At 41.3% G+C, this 24,939-nt stretch overlaps 1 protein-coding gene across 5 annotated transcripts in view; it reads left to right on the top strand.

The window, feature by feature from the left end:
• Positions 1-24,939, top strand: part of FGF13 (fibroblast growth factor 13) — a 389,098-nt gene that overhangs the window by 151,234 nt on the left and 212,925 nt on the right. Inside the window, exon 1 of one of the 5 annotated variants that reach the window (XM_056538619.1) lies at positions 1,272-1,327. The exons of the other annotated variants lie outside the window; for them this stretch is intronic. The gene's annotated coding sequence lies outside the window, so the exon portion shown is untranslated. Of the gene's footprint in view, positions 1-1,271; positions 1,328-24,939 lie in introns of those variants that run through there. 5 annotated transcript variants of the gene reach the window in all.

Genomic DNA, 24,939 nt, shown 5'->3' on the forward strand with positions numbered 1-24,939 from the left:
TAGTACTCACCTGTCCCCGCCGCTCCGGACCCGTCTCCGCTGCCCTGGATGTCGCTCCATCGCTATCGCCGCGTCCCCGGGGTGTCCCCGATGCTCCGGACGTCTTCTTCCCCGGGATCCACGCTCTCCGTCACCGTCATCAAGTCGATACGCACGCCGCTCCTATTGGATGACGGGACGGCGATGGGACGGGACGTGATGAGGTCAAAGGAGAGCGCCGCCATGCAGGGGATCATGGCATGGAGCAGACACCGAGGAGGCAGGTAAGGTCCCTCCCGGTGTCCTGTAAGCTGTTCGGGACGCCGCAATTTCACCGCGGCGGTCCCAAACAGCTCGACTAAGCAGCCGGATTACTGTCACTTTCGCTTCAGACGCGGCGGTCAGCTTTGATCACTGCATCTGAAGGGTTAATACAGGGCATCACCGCGATTGGTGATGTCCTGTATTAGCCGCGGGTCCCGGCCGTTGATGGCCACAGGGTCCGACCCGATAGGTATGTATTCGCCGTATAAGACGCACCAACTTTCCCCCCACCCAGTTTTGGGGAAGAAAAAGTGCGTCTTATACGGCGAAAAATACGGTATATTTTTAGAGGGTTAAAAATACAGGAATATACAGCTAGAGCTATATTTTTTAGAGGGTTGAAAATACAGGAAATGTATTTTATATGAGCAAATCTCATGAAGCTCTGATCTCTAAGGCTTATCTCATATAAATCATCTGTATATCTCTTGCTTATCCTTCATCTCCTTATATGAAATATCCAGACATAGAGCAAATCTGTAAGTTGATATAAATATTCAGTTCAGCTTTAAGCAACATTCAGATATATAAGTCATATCATTGGTATTTGAGATAACATTGTCGCACAGGAGGAAGCCACTTAGGGCCTTTAATACAGGATTACATGCAACAGCTGCTTATAATAAACTGAATACCAGTTTTGCAATGGTTCAGGGACAGATTTCTAAATGTGACTACAACAGGCCAGTGTAGTCACGGTTCTAAAAGTATATATTGTGCCTGTCTTTTTGTTTTAGTTTATAATTTGCTGTTTTAAAGGGGTTGTTCAGTGGGATGTATTTTATTTTTTCAAGGGCCAGAATGGGTTATAAAAAAAATCAATCTCCTACCATTGTTTCTACCGATCACTTCTTGGTCCCACCTGGACACACTAGAAACGCACACACAACTGATCACTATGACACGCAGTGATGTCATTGGCTGGGTGGGTATTTTCAGACATTTCCTGTTGGTCAGAGCAGAAGAAGAGATTGTAGATCAGGAGTAGTCCGATGAGTATCAGCATGGCAGCAATGGGGGATCGGTAAACAATTTATTTTATATATTTAACCAAATCTGTCTGGAAAAAAAAGTCCAGTGGAAAACTCCTTTTATGCTATTCTTTTTGGGTCAAAAGTAAGACTGGGCTTACAGGTGATATAAGTGAAAGATTGTGAGGATCGGAATTCTGAGTTATGGCTACATAAAACTGCATATTTTGTGTAAAATTTTTAGGCTTGCTATTGGAATCATTACATATGGTCGTTTTTTTGGGCCATCTTTTCGTCTGTAATTTAAGCTACAGCTCCAAAAAGTTATTTTCTATTTTTATTTTCTATTTCTGTTTCATATTTTTGGGCCTTTTACTAACATATCAATAATATCCAGGGCCTGACACTTAGTATTACAGCTATAACAACTATGGCCATAAAAGTAATATGTGTTGGAACTAAGGGACATTTTATCACTAAGTTGAATAGAACTCATTGTCATAAAAGTAATTTTTTAGGTCATCTTTGGGGAAGTAAAACGGTCCTTTAGGGAAAGTTTTATGTCCCAAAAAAATGCCCAAAAACTGTGAGAAAATACCCTGAACTGGGCCTTATCTTATATTTACAACTGTCACTTGCTTCCTGTTAAACAGATTAAAGGGTTACTTCGGCGCTTACACATCTTATCCCCTATCGAAAGGATAGGAGATAAGATGCCTGATCGCGGGGGTCCCGCCGCTGGGTCACGCCCCCTCCCATAGGCTTGCATTGAGGGGACGGAGCGTGACGTCACACGGGGGCAGAGCCGTGACATCACAATACTCCAGCCCCATGATCGGCAGTCATCAGACCCGGAGCGAGCATGCTCCGGGGGCTGATGGTAATGGGGTGCTGCGTGAAAGATCCCGCTGCTGGGGACCCCCGCGATCAGGCATCTTATGTTCTATCCTTTGAATAGGGGATAAGATGTTTTAGTGCCGGAGTACCCCTTTAAATATGAATGATCTAGTATAGTTATAGTGGAATCCCTGGTTTACGGCTCGGATAGGTATCTAACTTGATGTAATTTTTTTCAGCAGCAAGGGACCTTTACACACACACTGCACTGGTATTGTGGGCACTATGGGGGAGATTTATCAAAACCTGTCCAGAGGAAAAGTTGCCCATTTGCCCAAAGCAACCAATCAGATCGCTTCTTTCATTTTTAACAAGGCCTCTGCAAAATGAAAGAAGCAATCTCTTTGGTTGCTATGGGCAACTGGGCAACTTTTCTTTTGCACAGGTTTTGATAAATCTTCCCCTATGATGGTAAATGATATATAAAAGAAGACTGTTAGTATTCTGCTATTGCCATACAATGGTTACAATAATTTGTACCTACATATTTTAAAGTATCCCTGTCAATATGAAAACTCTTTACTCCCGGGCTTCCTGCAATCTCTGTCTTTCCACACGAGATGAGCCTCGTAGACTTATAATGGAGCTTTGTTTTTATAGAGACAGAAATCGCAAGGAGTCAGGGAATGAAGCGCTTAACAATATATATATATATAGCAACCAGATATAGCACTTCCCTGGCTATATCTCAAAATCTGTGGGGGTCTAAACACCCAAACCCTGACTGATCAAAACCATTGACATATCCCTATGATGTTTGACACTCTTATCGTTCATGACAAATTACTGTACTAGGCATTAATGTATGTAATGGATCAACATTTCACCTCCTATGATGAAAGGGGTATTCCAGAAAATTAAAAAAATTCCCAACTAGATCCAGAAAGTTAAACAGTAAATTACTTCTATAAAAAAATTCTTCCAATAATTATCAGCTGCTGAAGTTGAGTTGTTCTTTTCTGTCTGGCAACGGTGCTCTCTGCTGACATCTCTGCTTGTCTCGGGAACTGCACAGAGTAGAAGAGGTTTGCCTTGGGGATTTGCTTCTACTCTGGACAGTTCCCGAGACAGGCGTCATCAGAGAGCACTTAGACAGAAAAGAACAACTCAACTTCAGCAGCTCATAAGTACCGAAATGATTAAGATTTTTTAATAGAAGTAATTTACAAATATGTCTAACTTTCTGGAGCCAGTTGTGAGATATATATATATATATATATATATATATATATATATATATATTTTTTTTTTTTTTTCCCTTTAAGACTCCATGTATTCTATATGGCAGCAAACTGACTTCCTACAACTCTGCATGATGGAGCAATGGGCATGCTATGAACTACCATATGGTTCTCTTGTTCAGCATAGTTTAGAGTTAATCTCCCCTACATATATTGTAATAAAAGGTTATTTAGTGGAATATGCCACTATTTTTCTTCTGTGTGCATGAGAATAAACTGTTGTCCCTTTTTATAGTGATGATACCCCTGCCAGAAGACGGTCTATAGGAATTTCACAGCTGTTTGTAACTAGGGAACCAAAAGGTTAACACATGTTTTCCATTGCACTGGGCAAAACAAATCTTGGCATTGCGATGCCTAGGGAGGCCCTAAATCTCCTCAAGTTTCTCTGTTTAGTTTTGAGGATTACTTTAGAAGGAATGGCATCTGACCCCATTAGCATGCCCATAAATGAAAACCATTGGAGGAAGAGAACTACTGTAGATTCCCTCATCTATACAGACAACTAGGGGGCACAGAGACTGCATTTGTAGGTCTTGGTCAACTGTAGGTCTTGGTCCCAAAATCCACTTTGTCACATTAGAGGGCACCAGAATTAGAAACTGTATGAGACCAGCTTCCCGTTGCATCTCCATAGGACCTGTCTCCAGCGACAAGACCCAGAGTAATGAAATTCTATGTATGGCACTGGGTCTCGTCGCTAAAGATGGGTCCTATGGAGACACAGCAGGAAACACGTCTCATATGACACAATGATATACAGCTGAAAGAAGAAAGGATAAAGACTTCCCATTCTGCCATTTAGGTGCCAATTTTGAAATGGATCATATTAAGACAAAAGACTATTGTGCACAATAGTCCATTGTGAAAAACAAGCTCCAGAGGCGTGCTTTAAGCATTTTGATACATGCTAATCATCTCCATCTATTTACCCATACATCATGGAAAAGCTCCCAATGTATCTGTAACTAATATAGAGGAGAGAAAAAAAAAACAAGAGGTTCGCCCCTAGTGAGGACCGTTAACGGGTGTATCTGTAGAGAGACAAATATGGGATCTTACATTTGGGTGTTGAGCTCAGGGCACAACACCTACAGTAGTGTCTGGAGAGGGAAACGGGCAGACTGTTGCCCCGAGGAACGTCCCTGGGTGACATCAGTCCATTCGATGGAGTGCAATATGGATATTTTTGGAAATTAGTTCCTCTGAATGAAGGTGCTGGTCCCCAAGTATTTTAAGAAGGTTTTATTTGCAACACGTTTCGATCCCGGACAGGGATCTTAATCAGGCATCATTGCCTGATGGAGATGCCTGTCTGGAATTGAAACGTGTTGCAAATAAAACCTTATTAAAATACTTGGGGACCAGCACCTTCATTCAGAGGAACTTATTTCCAAAAATTTCCATATAACAATGTATCTGTAAGGCATCTGTCATACCATGCATCTAACATATCTGTTGGGAGCTTTTACCAGTACATACATTAAACAGAGGGCACAAGCACAGAGTGACCCTAGGGTTATTTGCACTTTTACATTTGTCACTATTACATTAAATTATGATTTGTTTTCTTATTTTTCTTTTTTTTACTTATTTTCATTATCATCATTATTATCAGTAGAAGTAGTGGTTGTAGAAGTAGTAGTAACAGTAGTAGAATTTTACTAGTGTTTTTTTTTGTTTATCATTTTGGTATTTTTCCTAAAATTGTGTGTCAGCTTTTTGCTACTTAGTTTTACCATTAGCTCTATGACTACATACATATTCTATCAGTTTGATGCAATGTATATAGTAATAATTTGCACTATTTTGTCTGTTGGATAAAGGGCATAATGCAATGTCTGTAAATGGAATGATTTGGTTGGTTAAACCTCCTGTAGGATGGGGAACATGGGGGAGGTGCTGATAGGGATAGGAGTCAAAAATGTCTGGACAGATATAAGTCATGGCTGAGAGAAGTCTTTATGGCTATCTGAAACAGTAAAAATGGGGCCAAGTAGAACGACTACAATCATAGAAGACATGAACTGTGAATCACATGATTTTACCTTGATGTGTAGAACCTGTAACATATTACTATGGCCATATGTTAGCAATATTGATGCGTGGCTTTTATTCAGTAACCATATGGTAACATTATTGAGTGGTAAAGTTAATGGCCATAGTGTGGTGGTATAATTTGTACCTTGTACATAATAATCATATTATTAGTTTTTGCATAGTGCCTTTGGTTCAATATTAATATGAAGGTGATATTTGGTCATGTTATAGTAATAATATTTGGTAAATATATATCTGCATATACTTTAAATAGTTTTCTTGTGTTTGGTGTTGGTGGGGCATATGGCTTAGGGTCCTCTCTCAAAGTTTTAAAGTAAAGCCCACTATAATTTTTTCTGATGACCCTCTATTTCCTCAGTGATGTTGCGGGGGCTATACCAAATTACACCAAAAATTTATTTTGTGCTGTTATTCCATCCACAAGGTTTTAACATACTTAATACACCATTGATTCTTTCATTCATAATTTTGTACATGCTAAAATATTCCACCTTCTTTATAATTTGCTCTTTCTTTCTGAAAGAGGGTAAAACTGTGAAGATGAGCAGCCAGTCATATGAGTCTAGGCCTCCAGCTCCCCTATTTGGCTTGCTAGACTTCTGGAACTTGTGAGCATACATCTCAAGTTGTTATCTGTTGGGTTTTTTTTAATCATTTTTTTTCCAGTTTAATTTCAGTGTGTACAGTAATTTGTTAACACTTGGGGCATATGTGCCTACTGTCTTGGTTTGTAATGGCTGGATCCACTTTTCCATTTCTGTAATCCTCCCATAACAGTCCACTTCTCCACCCACCTTATGTGACCCCTCTCTGGGTACTTAAGCTCTTGAATAAACACTAAATATTATTAGTTATATTTCATATACAGGTTTCATGTACATTATTTGAATATGAGAAATCCAGGCAATGTTTGGTCTAATATTCACATACTGCTGATTCAGCGCAAAGCATGTCCTCCTGGTGCTGGGCAGCAAACCGTTTCTTTGCCCAAATGAAAAGAAAGCTTTTCTGCACCTCTAGGTGTAGCCAGTCGATAGCTTTCCAGCCTTAGTTAATTGGAAATATATGCAATTTGCTCTATGATTATTGAATGACCATCCAAAATGCTGTGTCTACTGTCTGCCAGTGCCACACAAACTTTATATCTATTGTTCAATGTGCTTTGCTAGCCATTTAGTCCTGAATTGCCTATGTTATTTTTTCTGTAGATGTTAATAGAGGCAGTAGATTCCAGAAAAGTGCTGCTTCAACAGTGTGAGACATTAACTAAAATAAAATAAAAACTGAATAGACTTGCCGATGTATTTTTAGACCAGTGGAAAGTATATCTGAGCGTGCTAGATAGATTTAGCTTGGGGATATTTTCATTTTAAACGGCTAAGGGATATATATCAAGAGCGGTCTCTGTAACAAGGTATAAGCCATAACGTCAAGAATAATAATTGAGGTATGTAAAGAAGGAAAGGATGGTAATAGGGCATAGCATGAGACAGGCTGGTGCTGGGCTTGAACATTGCTGCTACCTCAACTGTTCCCATCTACGTCTGCTAAGAAATTGCTTCTCCGCAGCTCTCCAGATGGTGCAGTTGTACTTTCTTCTATGTGTGTCAGCCTGGAGAAAAGTCATCTGATTTGGTTGTTAACAAAACACAAAAACATGGTCAAGTTGCAGCGTTCACTGAGTGCAGTTACTGCCATTTGTTTATAAAGCAACAGCAAATTGTACAATGCTATTAAGTGACTTTTACATTCTGAATTGCGTAGTGGATAATCTTTGGGAAAAAATGCACAGAAGGGCAAAAATGTAACTTATGGTGTCGGTTTATGATACAATATCTTCACTTTATATAAATGGAAGATCAAGATCTTGTTTTCTCTCATTCCATCCTTAGTAAGACCTAGTAGATGCACAAGACTGTTTTCTTAATCTCTCTTCCGCTGGATTTCTGACCATCACCTCCTGCTCTTGCAAGATGTGTGTTCCATTCCTGCCCATTGCTGCAACATGTGCCAAATTTCCTGCAAACATTTTGTCACAGCTTTTAGAGATAGTACCCCTGGTGTCATTTAATCACCCCCTTGTGTCAATTAAGCACCCCCTTGAGCCATTTCATCACCCCCTTGTGCCATTTCATAAGCCAGCTTTGGCCTTTCAGAGGTTTATGGAACTGGGTAAGATTTTACGGGACCGGCTGTGTATTCTGTGACTGCCTTTCCCGACTGTGACAACCTTGTTACAGCCCGTGCCTGCAAGTTTTTTATTTGGTCCCACAGGACCCATGGGATCCCATTTATGATGCAGGACTTTAGTTCATACAGTACCTCCTACAGAATAAGTGTCAACACTATCGCTTGTGAAAAGTGCTTTTTAGTGATTCTGTCCCTTTGATTGTTGCCTCCTCTGTAAGTCAATAGGTACCTAGTATTATAGAATAAATAAAAATAAAGGCTTAAAATGAAAACATAAGGGATACTTGCTTGCCTGATTCTCTTTTGCTCTTGTTCCAATGATACCCGGCTGCTCAGTACTTCCTAGTGAAGTTTGACACCACATTCTTGTGATGTTCGTCCCACTTATAGTTACATAGTTCATTGGGTTGAAAAAAGTCCATCAAGTTCAACCAATAGTCCTACTGTGTTGACAATTACCCCATGACAGAGGAAAATATCATTCCCGACTACAATATGGCATCAGAATAAATCCCTGGATCAATGTGTATTCATAGCTTGTAATGTATTTTTTCCAAAAAATAAATAGGCCAATCTTGAGTCAGCCATCAAAACATCATGTGGCAGAGAGTTCTATAGTCTCACTGCTCTTACAGTAAAGAATACCCATTTGTGAAACCTTCTTTCCTCTATAGCAGTGTTTATCAACCAAGATGCCTCTAGTTGTTGCAAAACTACAAGTATGCTAGGAATTGCTGGGAATTGTAGTTTTTCAACAGCTGGAGGCACTCTGGATGGAAAACACTGCTCTAGACTTAAGCCATGTTCACATGGCAGAATTTTCCGCTGCAGCAAAGTCCCGTTGAATTCATTTGAATTCCATTTTCCATGTCTCCACAAATAATAAACAGGTCCATTCTTTGTGCGGAGTTCGCATGGAATGCATAGCCATCTATCGATGGCACATTCCCGTGCAGTCCTAGTGCCGGCAGATTATACCCGCGCCCACACTCTCTGGAATGTCCGCATGGAGATTCTCCGTGCAGACATTCCAGCGCGTGAATGTCTGTTCAAAGGATGCCCTAGTTACCGGCCTCTGTATAAAATGATCCCTGTACTGTCCAGTCATATATTTGTACTTTGGTGACTGGTCTCAGCTAGCGATTGGCTAAATAGACGTTTCCCATTTGTCAAGACATTAGCAGGAAGCAAGGGAGACTTAGGGACCTGAAATGTTGTCAGAGTGTTTGCATCGGGATAGCATTGCCAATTTTCATTTTGTAAGATCAAAGGCAATTTTTTGAAATTTGCTTATCTTACTTATTTATCATCTTTTAAATACAACATTTTCATAGTTCTGGGCTACAGTTTTTTGAAGAGGTTAAAAAAATATATATATATTTTTTGAAAGGGCTTTAAAAGAGATAAAATAGCAACCCAACAGTTACCCACTTCTGAAATCCTGTACTGATCCCACATTCAGGCTCCAGCTTGCCCCCTGGTCTTCCGTTTGGAGCAGATGACTTGTGACTGCTGCAGCCAATCACTGATGGCATTTCCCTTACACACAAATACTATATTACATAATTTACTACAGTAAAAAAAACATTCCATGTCAGGAACTGTCCAGAGTAGAAGAGGTTTGCTATGGCGATTTTCTCCTAACTCTATAACTTCCTCTGAGCATACAGCAGCTGATAAGTACTGGAAAGATTACGTTTTTTTTTTTTTTTTTTTTTTTTTTTTGTAGAAGTAATTTACAAATCTGTTTAACTTTCCGAAATTTTTTTTTCCCACCGGAATACCCCTTTAAAGCGTTCCGGTCATATCATAAAAAATAAATAATGCTTATATATGTTACTCTTTAGGTAATGCAGATGCTTTAGCTATTTAGCTGTTAGGCTCAAAAATCTATTCTTCCTGCTGCTCACTCATTCTCACATCCACTGCTCAGGAAGGGGCATGTCCGAGGCAAGCACTAAGCCCGCTCTCACTCACCATGCATACACTTCAGCCCTGAGGCTGCTGTGCTGGGTCTCATTATCCAATCACTGCAGACTGCTCTGTAGCCAACTCCTCTCTGTTTTCATGCTGCAGTCTCATAGGACAGGGGTGAGCACAGAAGAGTGCTAGTCCCACCCTCACTTACTGGACTTTACCCTGCCTGTGCTTTTGCTTGGACAAAGATGATGCTGTAGCTGGACATGATTATTTTCTGGATGATATAAGGAACAATAGAGGTCTTTTTTATAAGTCATGATTTATATATAAAGGGAGATAGATTTTTTTTATAAAGTATATTAGAAATGTTAATGTTTTGCCAAAATGTACAACATATAAAAAGTCTTTGATTCGTACAGGGGCCATATAAACTAATGTAGAGCCCAAGCCAGGATGTTCTGTGATGGCAGCCTTGTTTAATAGTAATTTACATACGAGCATTTAGAATTCTCATAATTAATAACGGTAATGTCATTTCATGTCAAATATAAAACTTATCATGCTTATTCTCTGCCAAGGGCATTTGTATTTATAACCCCGGGCCTGCCCTTATGCTTCTGCTGAATCTATTGGATATGTTACGTCAAGTCACATCGAGGTCCATTACACTAGCATAAAAAATGATGCATTAGACAGGAATGGCCTAGATTTCATTGGAGTCAGTTTTGATTGATATAGAAAATCCCATAAAAACATTTAAAAGGCAAAATTCAAAAGCAACTATGTGAGTCAATTTTAAAGTAGTATAGGAAAGTGCCATTTCCTTGTTATTACTATAATGCCAGCTTTATTGGCATGCTGTGTTTTTTAATTCCCACTTCCCATATTGAAAATGCTCGGAATGATAATTGCCTTGTACCTTGCACTAACAGGACGGAGCACCAAAGATTTTGTGCCTTGATACTTTTTTCATTTGTCATTTTTTTTTAGCATTATAAATATTTTATTTACGTGAACAATTTGCCAACTACAAGTGTATTTGTATAACATTTGCAACTATTTTTTGCAACTTTTTTGCTTATTCTTGTAATAAGATGTAATAAGATGTAATTAAGTTTATTAGATAGAAATACTTCTACATGTATAAAATAGAAGTAAACTATAGACTAAAATGTATGTGTATTAATATTTTTTTAGCTTTAAAGGGGTACTCCAGCCCAAAGACATCTTATGCCCTATCCAAAGGGGCTGGAGACCCCCACAATCTTGCATTCAGCACCCACCTCGGAGTATCATGATGTCATGACTCCACCCCCTGTGTGACATCAAGCCCCGCCCCGCTATGCAAGTCTATGGGAGGGGGCATGACATCACATGGAGTGGAGTCGTGACGTCACGACACTCCGGCCCCGTGGTCGTCACATGGCAGATTCAGAGTTGGCAGAGCGGTGTGCTGCTCCCCAAGGTGGGTGCTGAATACAAGAGTGTGGGGTCCTTAGCGGCGGGACCCCAATGGTCAGACATCTTATCCCCTATCCTTTGGATAGGGGATAAGATGTCTTAGGGCCTGAGTACCCCTTTAATTCTCTTGTGAGTTGTGCCCAAACTTCATCATCCCTGTAAATTTAATAATTTCCTTATGGGAACATTTAGGGGCCTTTGCATTGTTTGATTATTGGCCAAATGAGGGTTTGTAAGAACTTTGCTGTTTATTGACCTGCATAAAAGGAGCCAATGATGATCCCATGAATAAGAAAATGTTAGTTTATCCACTGATGGTATCATTTATGCAGCTGAGAGTAAATCATTGTTTGTCGGCAACATATCTGCCCGTATAAATAGAAGATGTCCATGACCGATCTAGTGATTGTTCAAGTGCTCTTTCATTCCCTACAATTGGGCTATATCAAAGGAGTGCTTAATTTAAACCAGGATAAAGTGGCGCCGATCAGGACAAAGGAATCATGGAACAAGGATAAAATCCATCTGATTTTATTACAAATAATGCAACGCGTTTCGCTGCGCATGCACAGCGAAACGCGTTGCATTATTGGCAATAAAAACGGATGGATTTTATCATGGTTCCATTATTCCTTTGTCCTGACCGGCGCCACTTTATCCTGGTTTAAATTAAGCACTCCTTTGATATATCTTTGACGTACCCAGGAAGGCTGCAGACGGGCTTTATCTAAACTACACACCTTCTAACATTGTTGTGTATGTTTTTGCACAACCTTTTCTGGTAAGCGGTATTGAGTCTTCTAATTTCTCTACTCCTACCATCTACGTTTCCCAGCAGCTGGGGGACCACTTCCGCCCTCACATTGTTGCAGCGTTGTGAGGAATAGAAGACCTCAAGCACTGTGCAGCTTTCAGTCTATGCTTCTTTCAGTGAGGCTCTTTGCAGCTGTCATTCAAGCGCAGTGCGGAAAAACAGTTCCTGAGTTTGGTCTCCTGCCATTGCAAGCAGGAGACCAAAATCTGAGATTTTGACCAGACGGAATGTGTTCTCTCCAAGAAGGGAAACCCCTGGTGTCCAGAAGTATACAGCAGAAATACTAACTTCAAACAGTTTTTTTTTCTTCTTTTTTTATGTTAATGGAAGCCAGTTACAAAAGTTATTTATTTGGCATAAGGAATCAAATAATAAACAACATGTTTAATGACAGTGCCAATTTAAAGAGTACAGTCCATACCCTTCAAAAGTTTTTTTTTCCAACATGATGTTAAGCAACAGGGATGGACTGTGAAAGAAAATGATCTTAATAAATTACAAATGTTTTTTTTTTTCTGACTTTAACGGCCGTTCTCTTCACGGGGAGCAACGGCAGACAATGGATCCCTGCGGCTCCCATTTACTATTATGTGGTCCGCGGGGACTCATTATGAATAGCGGGAGAAAAAAAGGGCACATGCTGTAATTTTTCTCCCGCTATTCTGCAGCCGTTGTCACACTGTCGGGCAGTGTGAAAGGGGCCTTAGAAATATAAATATGTGACGCTTATACCCTTATACCAAATATTTATTATTATTATTATTACTATAATTATTATTATTATTATTATTATTATTATTATTGGTATACATGTTTATTATTGTTCATAATAATAATAATTTTTGTTATAATCATTATCATTCATAATATTTATAGTATACTTATATTAATATTATTCCTATTAGTAGTGGTATTTGACAGATTATATTCCCAATGCAAAATGGGAACTAGTTCCTAATACAGACTGTTTTCTTAACGTCTTTAGTTCCATTAGGGCATAAGGGGAAGATTATCCATTCACATTTGCAAGGGAAAAAATCACAATACAAATCTGCCACAAATCGATTTGCAGAAACTGAAAAGAAGAAACATAATCAATACATTTAATATCCCCAATTTTACATCAGATCTACTGTTAATCTAAAGCAAAGTCTACAAAAATAAATTTTATTGCGAGTTTATTACGCATTTTGATTTCAAAATCAATGTGGAAAATCAGCAAAAAATTCACCATATATTCTTAATAAAAGTTGACATTGTGCCAATATAAAATCAGTAAATTTCTGTGTACATTATCTTCAGATTTTTTTTTCAAAAAAAATCAAGAACAACATATTTCATATGCAATATATTTATTGATTAAAGTAATTATTTTTTTTCAAAAATGTGGATAAGATATGTGAAAATAACATCTACCGTATTTGGTGCGTCTTATACGGCAAATACACAGTTGGTGCGTCTTATACGGCAAATACACATTAAAACCCTGTCATATCACGGCGGTCCCGGCAGCCATCAACGGCCGGGACCCGCAGCTAATACAGGACATCACCGATTGCGGTGATGCCCTGTATTAACCCTTCAGACGCGGCGATCAAAGCTGACCGTCACGTCTGAAGCGAAAGTGAAACGATCCCGGCTGCTCAGTCGGGCTGTTCGGGACCGCCGCGGTGAAATCGTGCATCCCAAACAGCTTACAGGACACCGAGAGGGACCTTACCTGCCTCCTCGGTGTCCGATTGGTGAATGACTGCTCCGTGCTGGGATCCCCTGCATGGCCAGCACTCTCTTTCGTCATCATCTCATCGTCGCGCACGCCATCTCGTCATCCAATAGGAGCGTTGTGCGTAGCGGTGTGCGTAGCGGCGTGATGGCGGCGACGGAGAGCGAGGATCCCGGGCAGCAGAGACGTTCCGGAGCGACGGGGACACCCCGGGGACGCGGCGACAGCGATGGAGGGCGACATCCAGGGCAGCGGTGACAGGTCCGGAACGGCAGGGACACGTGAGTATTACCTCCTATACCAGTGGTCTTCAACCTGCGGACCTCCAGATGTTGCAAAACTACAACTCCTGGCATGCCCGGACAGCCAACGGCTGTCCGGGCATGCTGGGAGTTGTAGTTTTGCAACAAATCGGCAGGTCCGCAGGTTGACAATCACTGTCCTATACTTTACATTGTATTTGGTTCAGAATCTTTTTTTCTAGATTTTCCTCCTTTAAAATTGGTTGCGTCTTATATGCCGGAGCGTCTTATTCGGCGAAAAATAAGGTATTTCGATGATACTGTAATCTGGATGGAATATCTGCTGCGTGTAAACATATCCTTAACCGTATTAGACACCTGAAGTGCTGATATAATTCATGTCCCCTACATCATTCATGTCCATAAGAACATTGAATAGAGTCAATGAAATTGCACAGGGGGAAAAGAACATGAGTGTCCTTCAGTCTGATGATGTATGTCAAGCCAAACATAGTATTTATTGTTATCTTGCAGATCCCATATCAAGCACTAAAAACATATAAAATACAATAAAATAATAGAGCATACATTCAGATCTAACTTAAATTGATATAACATGCTTAATTTTTTCGTTACATTTGTAAATGTTTTTTTTTTTTACTATATTTTTTCCCCTGTTGTGAATATGATGAAGAGACACTTTATCTATGGTATTCCATCATAAACAGCGGAAATCAGATTGGAATGTAACTGTGGGTTATTTTATTATGCCTGCCTGTGCAAAACAGCTTTTTTGCTCTCAGGCCAGTGGAGCAGATTTAGTGCGATGTCAAAATGGACAATAGGAAGCAAATGGTATGAAACGCCGAAGTGACGGGAAGTTTAACAAAGTGCAGATAAATGTAGGATTTAGAAGAGGAGATACATGAGACAGCTTGCTGTAAGTAGTACAGAAAGATGGCAAAAGCCAAAGAGAGATATTAAAATTTCAGATTCATAAGCGGCAAAAGCAGACAGGACGGAGAAGCCGTTTTTTTTTTTTTTTTAAATCAGAGCGCTATGCATCTTATAACACAGAGCTCATATGTTTTCTATGGCTTCAGTAGGCTAAGTCAATCTTCCTAGGGATGATTACAACCTATACATCATGTTTTTGTCATTTATATTGAAGGAGTAGGCTTTACTTTGTATGATTTGCTGGCAAAAAAGGTCATTTTTCTGTTGAATGTAGTGTCAGATGGCCACCTCATCAAGCAAGTGGGTCTTTTGCGGTGCTGACTCGGAACAGGCACATCAGGTGAGTATATAAGGTTTATTAAAATGCAACGCGTTTCACCGCACATGCTCATCTTCATCAGGCATCGATGCCTGATTGAGCCACGCATGTGCGGTGAAACGCGTTGCATTTTAATAAACCTTTTATACTCACCTGATGTGCCTGTTCCGAGTCAGCACCGCAAAAGACCCACCGCACCTTTGAAGTCCATTTGTCGCTATCTACTTGGTTGGGAGGCTGCATACTGGGCTCTAACAATCCTTACACGCTGTCCATTGTTGTGTGTGAGCTCACACAACCACCCAGGGTAAGAGGCTTTAAAAAGAATCCTTCTACCAATACCTACCCAGTCGGTTTTACGCTATGGAGCGCTCTCTTTTATATTTTTACCTCACCAAGCAAGACTGGGAATAGGGTCCCCTATATTGTAGGATATGGTAGTCGATGAAGGACCTGCATGTATCATGACATATTATGACATATCACATGTTTCTGCTTTCTTACCACAGTGGTCAGATAACTTGCTATGGCACATACCATACAATCATAATTTCACTAGCAGATCATTCATATACTTCCATGTTATCATGTCTATGTGGTCATGTGTGAACAAAGAGTGAAGAAGAAGTTGATCATTGTGTTTGTCACCCATCGATTATGAAATGTAGAGAGCAAGATCGTTTTTATGGATACTGTAGATCACATAGGTATCTCCAATGCTAGATTATATTAAAGGCAAAAGGAACAATTGCCCATGGGGCCTCTACCACCAGTTTCCTCCAGTCTTTCCCAGATTATCATGGGACTTTCATACAACCATTTAGTTTTATTATATTACAAGAGCTTTTTGGAGCATTTGCTATTATTTATTTCAAGGCTTTAGGCTAAGTTTCCACTTGTTTTTTTTCCTGAAAGTTTTTGGATAACTGCCACTGCAGTTTTTGAGCCAAAGTCAGAAGTGGATCCATAATGGAGGAGAAGTGTAAGTCCTTCCTTTATATGTCCTCTTCCTTTTGAATACACTTCTGGCTTTGACTCAAAAACTGCAGTGGCAGATATCCAAAAACTGCCAGAAAAAAGTAGAAACATAGCCTAAAGCCTTGTAATAAATAATAGCAAATGCTCCAAAAAGCTCTTGTAACATAATAAAACTAAATGGTTGCATGAAAGTCCCATGAGAATCGGGGAAAGACTGGAGGAAACTGGTGGTAGAGGCCCCATGGGCAATTGTTCCTTTTGCCTTTAATATAATCCAGCATTGGAGATACCTGTGTGATCTATAGTATCCATGAAAACTAGTGTAAAAAGAGATTAGTGGAAACTTAGCCTTAGAGATCAGATCCCTTGCATGTTCTGCTTAAAAGACACCCAGTGGTTGGGAAAGTAAAGGGAGAGGGTAATAATTTGAGATACCTTTACAAGAGATTACTGTCATAATGAAAAAGAAAAAAAACACTTTTCTTATGTCAATGCTGAGACCCCTACTGATCTTAAAATATAGCCGAGTGAAACAGCAAACAGCAGTGCGTTTTGCCTCCTGGATCGGGGCTCAATCTGTCAGATTGCAGGTGATGGGCTCCAAAGACTGTAGACGCTTCAGCTCACTTCACCCAGCTATATCTAAAGATCAGTGGGGGTCTCAGCACTCAGACCCTGACCGATCAAAAGTTTTGACATGTCCAAGGTTTTTTTATTTTTTTTCATGATAGTAAAATGTTAACTTTGTAACACACTATGGAGTAAGATGAGTCCATATTAACCCTCTCACTTCATTCGGGTAACACAGACAATGGGGAAGATTCATCAAGATCTTTGCTGAGGAAAAGTTGACCAGTTGCCCATAGCAACCAATCCAATTGCTTCTTTCATTTTTCAGATGCATTTTTAAAAGTGACAGAATCAATCTGATTCTCAATCAGCTTTTCGTCTGCACAAGTTTTGATGAATCTCCCTCAATATGTTTTATTTTCACAAAATACTTGGCGACTGCTAACAGTGATTCATTTATATATATATATATATATATATATATATATATATATTAACTCCCTAATCTCACAACTCATTTTCTACAAGCAATATGTGTATTTTAACCCCTTAACGACCACGGACGTAAATGTGCTTCCTGGTTTGGCGGTACTTCGCGCACCAGGATGTACATTTACATTCTGTGTATGACCACGAGCATCGGAATGGTGCTCGCGTCATACACGGCAGGTTACGTCTGCTAGCAGCAGCCAGGGAACCGCCAGTAATGGCCGACATCTTCGATCGCGCGGATGTCTGCCATTAACCCCTCAGATGCCGTCATCAATACAGATCACGGCATCTGCGGCGGTGTGGAACTTTAAATGGATGATCGGATCGCCTGCAGCGCTGCCGCGGTGATTCGATCATCCAGCATGGCGGCCGGAGGTCCCCTCACCTGGCTCCAGCTGTCTCCCGGGGTCTTCTGCTCTGGTCTGAGATCGAGCACGAGCAGACATGAGCAGAAGATCACTGATAACACTGATCAGTGCTATGTCCTATGCATAGCACTGCACAGTATTAGCAATCAAAGGATTGCTATAGATAGTCCCCTATGGGGACATAAAAATTTTAAAATAAAAGTTGAAAAATGTAAAAATAAAAAGTGAAAAAAATTAAAAATCCCCTCCCCAATAAAAATGAAAATTGTCAGTTTACCCCCATAAAGCGTAAATTTTTTTTTGTAAACATTTTTGGTATCGCCACATGCATTAATGTCCGAAATATCAAAATATAATGTTAATGATCCCGTACGGTGAATGGCGTAAACGTAAAAAAAAATTTCAAAAGTCCCAAAAGGAGGAAAAAACGAAAACGCAAAAATAAAATTGGCCTGGTCCTTAAGGTTAAAATGGGCTTGGTCCTTAAGGGGTCAACTTGCCACCTATACCATTACATTTAAATTCATTTTTGTACTATTCTTCTTATAGATCCTGATAGAACTGGGATACTTGACAATTCCTAAACAGTGGTTTACAAACAGTGTTCCTCCAGCTGTTACAAAACTACAACTACCAGCATGCCCGGACAGCCAACGGCCGTCCGGGCATGCTGGGAGTTGTAGTTTTTCAACAGCTGGTGACACTGTTTGGAAATCACTGTTCTAACAGAAGGGGATATTTCTTAAAGCCTATTGTGGTGTAGGTTTCATGTTAAAGTCAATCATGAAGTGCTGGCGCCATCTATGCTTTGCAAATGGAAAAAGCAAAAAAGAAAATATCAGTTGGGTACGAAATATGTGAAGGAACTGTTTAAAATAATAGTAATAGTGTCATTTTTTACTGATATTCTCAGGATTATAAAGTGATGGAAGGTGGTCTCACCTTTTCATGTCCTAACTACAGTTTCTATACAAAGCCCAACAGTAACATTAAAGGAGTAGTCCAGTGGTGAACCCAGTGGTGAACAACTTATCCCCTATCCTAAGGATAGGGGATAAGTTTGAGATCGCAGGGGGTCCGACCATTGGGGCCCCCTGCGATCTCCTGTACGACGCCTCGACAGCCCGCGGGAAGGGGGCGTGTCAACCTCCGCACGAATTGGCGGCCGACACGCCCCCTCAATACAACTCTATGGCAGAGCCGAAGCGCTGCCTTCGGCAATCTCCGGCTCTGCCATAGAGATGTATTGAGGGGGCGTGTCGGCCACCGCTTCGTGCGGAGGTCGACACCCGCTATCTGGCCAGAGAGCCTGGCCCCCGTACAGAGAGATCGCAGGGGGCCCCAGCGGTCGGACCCCCCGCGATCTCAAACTTATCCCCTATCCTTAGGATAGGGGATAAGTTTTTCACCACTGGACTACCCCTTTAAAAAACATAGGGGTAACCATGCCACAGAAGGGCAACCTTTCCATATATCTTAGAGCTGGTTTCATTGGGGGGGAGCAAGAGAATCGGCTAAATGTGGTAAATTGAATTGCCCCCAACCAGCTATCCATATAGAGAAATACAAACGGGTATCATGCCTGAACTATTTGCATATGGACACCAAACAAAAGTGTAAAACAGGGAAAAAAAATTGTTACAGTGCATTACATGCTACTTTATAAGCATATGTATGTAAATACAGTATATTTCAAATAAACCCCTGATAATAGACACCGAGACACATCAGCTTTATTTAAACAAAAACATACAGATAAAAACACATTAAGGGTACGTTCACACGTGCGGATTTACAGCGTATTTTACGCTGCAGATCCGCCACTGAAGGACCTCTGTATGGTGCCCTTAAATGTGCCTGCTTGGAGCGGCAATACGCCGCTCCGAGCAGACACACTGCGATGTGCGAGTCGCCGCGCATGCGCGGTGTACTCGCACACATCGCAGCCGCTCCCCCTGCTCAATGAGTTAGGCCGAGAGCTTACGTGATGTGCGAGTATACTGCGCATGTGTGCGGCGGCTCGCACATTGCAGTGTGTAGGAGGTCCTTCAGCGGCAGATCCACAGTGAAATACGCTGTGAAAATCTGCACGTCTGAACGTAACCTTAGGGTATGTTTACATGTACGCAGATTTGATGCGCAGGATTTACTGCTGCAGATTTTAACGTAAACTAAATGACTGAGCACAGCTTCTAATCTGCAGTTACAAATCCTGCGCATCAAATCTGGGCAGGATCCTGTACGTGTGAACGTACCCTAAAAGACCAGCAACAGTCAGACTGTTGGACTTGTTAAAGTGGAATATACCACATAAATAGTATATTGCACATATCTCACTATTGCACTTATAACCATAAACCCAGACTTCCAATACTGGAAATATATAGATAAAGTGCCAAGCAAAGTAAGAAATATATTTGTAAACTCAATTAGGGAGATTTATCAAGAGATTTAAGCAAGTCACACAAAAAGTCGCACAATTTTTTGTGGGTAAGCAAAAATTAACAATCAGCCTTACCTAAGCAATTTTCAGTTTTCCCTCTGCAGTGGTCAGGAATTTAAATAGTCGCAAGCCAGGTCAGACCTGGCTTACAAACTTGCTTTTGACAATTGCAACTTTTTATGCAACTTTTTTGCACAGCTCCTCTCCCTGACACCCGCTCACAGCTGCCACCCGCCCTCAAGCTGTTGGGACTACCACTCAAAGAATGTCCTCGCTGTAAGGGAATGGTGGGAGTTGTAGTCCTGCAATAGCTAGCAGGTGGGTGCTAGATGCAGGCAGGTGGCCGGGGAGCGGAGCTTAACAAAAAGTAGCACAAAAAGTTGCAACTTTTTGTAAGGCTCCGCTCCCCGGCCACCCGCCTACATCTATCACCCATTTGCTAGGTATCTACCACCAGCTTGCGGGCGGGTGGTAGCTGTGAGCGGGTGCCAGGGAGCGGAGCCAGTCGACAGGAAAATGAAATTACCAGACTGTATTTTATATATTTCCCGGGCAGACCTGTGATTGGTCCTGACCTCCTAGCCAATCACAGCTGTCAGAGGGAAATATGAAGTTACAGTGCTGTAACTTCATTTTCCCCGCTGGGAAGCCAGGGTGCGGAGCACAAGCCTCCCGCTTCCCTGGCACCCGCCCGCACCACACTACTACAACTCCCAGCATGTCCTTACAGTAAGGACATGCTCGGAGTTGTAGTGGTGTGGCTTGGGTGGGTGGAAAATGTGCAGGTGGGTCACAAGCTTGTCACCCACCTGCACATCTCCCGCTCCACACGACTACAACTCCCAGCATGTCCTTACTGTAAGGGCATGCTGCGAGTTGTAGTGGTGCAGCGCAGGCAGCCGGAAGATGTGAGGGCGGGTGACAAGCTTGTCACCTGCCCTCGCTGCACGACTATGACTCCCAGCATGTCCTTACTGTAAGGGCATGCTGGGAGTTGTAGTCCTGCGGTGGGAGCGGGTGACAAGCTTGTTACCTGCCCCTGCTGCAGGACTACAACTCCCAGCAGTAAGGGCATGTTGGGAGTTGTAGCCATACGGAGGAGGCAGGTGACAAGCACTTCTCCTGCCTGCCGTGTCACACAACTACAACTCCCAGAATAAAAATAGGGGGAACCCTATGCATTTTTTTTTTATATTCAATTATTAAGTGTGTGGTTACCCATATTTTTATTCTCAGCCAGATACCAACCAAGTAGCAACAGACTGACGTTCCCAGTGTGGGCGAGGACCATTGTTACTGACCCTCCCCAGCCTAAATAACACCAGCCTGTTACCGCCTAGGCCCAGGAGCACCATTTTGGTGCTCTGGGCCTGTTAGTATCGTCTCTTCCCGTCACCCCTGTGGCAGCCGGTACCGGGGTAATAATTGGGAGTTAGCGCTAGCTTTTTTTTTTGGACTAAAGCTAAGCCCCACTACTAAGCCTGGAAAGTAAATAAATAAAAAAAACACAACACTTAAAAAAAAACTTTTATTTAAAAAACACTCCCCCACAAGCCCTCGTTAACATTTTATTAACATTAAACCAAAAACACTTGTCATCGTACTCCACCGAATCTGAAGTAGTCCACAGGGAGTATAGATGATAGCATAGGTGGGCTTTTTGTAAAGTGATCGGATTGCCTTTTGCACTGACAATTATTTACACAACATCCAAGGCAACGTAGACTATGAGAGAGATTAATCAAAAGTACAGTGGTCCCTCAACATGCGATGTTAATCTGTTCCAAATGGGCCATCGTTTGTTGAAACCATCGTATGTTGAGGGATCCATGCAATGTAAAGTATAGGACAGTGGTCTACAACCTGCGGACCTCCAGATGTTGCAAAACTACTACACCCAGCATGCCCGGACAGCCAACGGCTGGAGGTCAGCAGGTTGAAGACCACTGGTAATGGAAGTTATACTCACATGTCCCCGACGCTCTGGACCGTCACTGCTCGTCACCCCTGCCCTGGATGTTGCCCTCCATCGCTGTTGCGGCATCCCCGAATTGTCCCCGATGCTCCGACAAGGCCTCTGCTTCCCCGGCATCCTCGCTCTCCGTCGCCGCCATCACGTCGCTACGCACACTGCTCTATTGGATGATGGGATGGCGTGCACAGCTACGTGATGACGACGATGGAGAGCACCGAAGATGCAGGGGATCCCGAAGAGGATGCGCGGGAGCCCCAAGGACAGATAAGTGATCGTCAGCGGACCACACAGGGCACCATAAACGGCTATCCGGTGGCAGCTGAAGCAGTCTGTGCTGCCGGATAGCCGTTTATGCGATGGCCCCTGCATACAAAAGCATTGTATGTTGATGCTGCCTTCAACATGCGATGGCCTCTGAGAGACCATTGTATGTTGAAATTATCGTATGTCGGGGCAATCGTAGGTCAGGGGTCACTGTAGTGCAAAGAAAAGTGTAGGCATTCTAAAAACCAACAACATTTTCCCTCTCAACTTCAGAATCCCATTGGAAAATAAAAACAAAGCATCAGTGATAAACACTAAGCCACTATGCCATCAGTAAACCTAGGATGGAGGATGTGCAAAGCAGCTCTCTGGCACCACCTTTTGGAAGCTTCTTTCCCTTTAAGCCAACATTTATGTTCCTTTAAAAAGCTTTATAACATGACTGAGGATTTACTTAGCAAAGCCAGAAAACTTCACCTTAGGGGATGTTTACTCCTCCAAGAATTCTCAGTGGAGCATGAATGGCCTTAAAAACCCTCATAAACCCTTATGGTGCTCTCCAACATTACCCATTTGGACTCTCTATGTTCTTATAAGCATTTTTCCATTTATTAACTTACAACCTGATTTTAATATAATGCTTTCCAAATAAATCAATATATATTTTAGATCACACAGGAGCCCCTACCTACCGGCCTGGGGAAAAGGACTTCTTTCTGTGATCCTTGGATTAACTTCCTATATCTCCTGTTTTTATGACCAGTAGAGAGGCGATTCTGCCCGGGTTGTTACCATCCAGTGAAATAGGGCATACAACCAAAATAGCCTAGGCTCCAAGGGCCCCATAAAGGCCACACAAATAGACTGCCTCTATAACAGCGGTCCCCAACTGAGTCCTTAAGGCCCACTGAAATTCCAGTTTTTTTTAGTTACTCCAGTGGAATAGAAGAGGAAACAGCTCAAGTTCTGGACTGTTTTTGGGCCTCTGCTCTATGGTGTGCATGCCCATGAACCATAGATTTTTTTTTTCATAATCTATTTAAATTATGTATACTCTATACTTTAGTTTGTGAAGCTAAAATCTATATTGGTTTTCGCTAACAAAAGAACATATCACAGTCTCCAAAGGCTGTCCAGGCATGCTGGGAGTTGTAGTTTTGCAACCGCTGGAGGCACCCTGGTTGGGAAAGTCTGGTCTATATAGAGGACAGTAGCTTCTGAGCTTCTTCAGGGTCCTGTACAGTACATGCAAAATGTAGCTGCCCTTACCTATGTCCAAAGGAGCAGCTAAAGAGTTAAAGGCACAGGTAAAGAGTAATACAGAACATGTAGTACCTCCCTGTATTGTAGGGAGGTGCTACCAGACAGTCAGTGCATGCACTTCAGTAGTACTGTTGGGAATGTCCATTCTAATTGGTCAGTTCTTCCGGCCTGGACTGTCTGTAGCATTGCATGTTGAGTCTGGTATCAAGTTACAATGGTCCAGAAAAGACCATTGTATGTTGAAACTATTGTATGTTGAGGCCATTGTAAGTTGAGGGATCACTGTATAATATAACTACACTACCATAAGTGAAGCCTTGATAGAAGAGGACAAGTATGCTGCTTTTACAGGAGGCAGTGACCTGGCACCTGTGTGATAAGTGCAGGAGTGGGCTGTATGTAACAAGATATATATATATATATATATATATATATATATATATATATATATATATGTAACTGGAGTTATAAGTGGAATAGAAGAAATGAAACTTCAGAGATGAGCACATCGATATGCTGGATTGATCACTGTTGCCATTTTGCATGCTTCTGTTAAAGTTGACTGATTTCTTTTATTAATGTTGATCACACCATTTCTATTATGTTGAGATTTCTTTAGTTTCACTGTTTCTGTTCTGAGTGCATGCTTATTACATTTTCTTAAAGATATTTATGTTGTCTTTCTCGAGATGCATTATTGATGGTTTTGAACAATTTTCATTTTTGTTTATTTCCCTTAAAACTAAATGACAATACATGATAGACATATACACCACATGTAACTCCACTGTCAATGTCCACAATGTCCTCTCACAGGAAACAATGTATTTTCTAACCATACAAATACATAGTCTTTTTTATTGTTTTTTTTTGTGCAGTGAAGGCAGCCATTTTTTGGGGTTTCACCATTAATCTTGAAAGCGACTGGGTATAATATGTGTTTATAGCCGTAACTTTTTAGGTTATAACTTATAAATCTAAAGAAACATGCACAAAGCCATGCAACAGCTTTGTCTAACCGATACAGGCAACCTACCATCACTTACATAGTGCCTGAAAGATGAGTTATCAAGTTAGTGGCTTCTGTCCACTATCACTAGAAGACGATTATTTGGTCCCTGGTGGGTCCTTTCTGCCCAGTTGCTCTTCATTGATAGATCCCTCCCTATATTCTATATCATATATCCAGAGCCCCTGTGAAAAAGATAAAGATCTAGCACATTTTTAAACTGTCTCGAATAAGGTTCTTCCAGCTATTAGTGGGCTTAAACTTGAATTTTAGTGCATTTTTAGCGTACAGTATCGCATCTTCAGCCATGCCCAATTTACCAAGGCCTCACTTTTTTACTAGAATAGTGCTCAAGAACTGTTTGAAACTCATTATAAAAGTCATAATTTTGGTGCAAAATTGCAATGGTAAATCTGAGCTATAGAGTACCTGCAATTTCATATAAATTCTCCATAGAGACTCTGTGCACATCAATGTT

This window comes from Hyla sarda, chromosome 9 (assembly GCF_029499605.1).
Source record: "Hyla sarda isolate aHylSar1 chromosome 9, aHylSar1.hap1, whole genome shotgun sequence".
NCBI classification, from domain to species: domain Eukaryota; kingdom Metazoa; phylum Chordata; class Amphibia; order Anura; family Hylidae; genus Hyla; species Hyla sarda.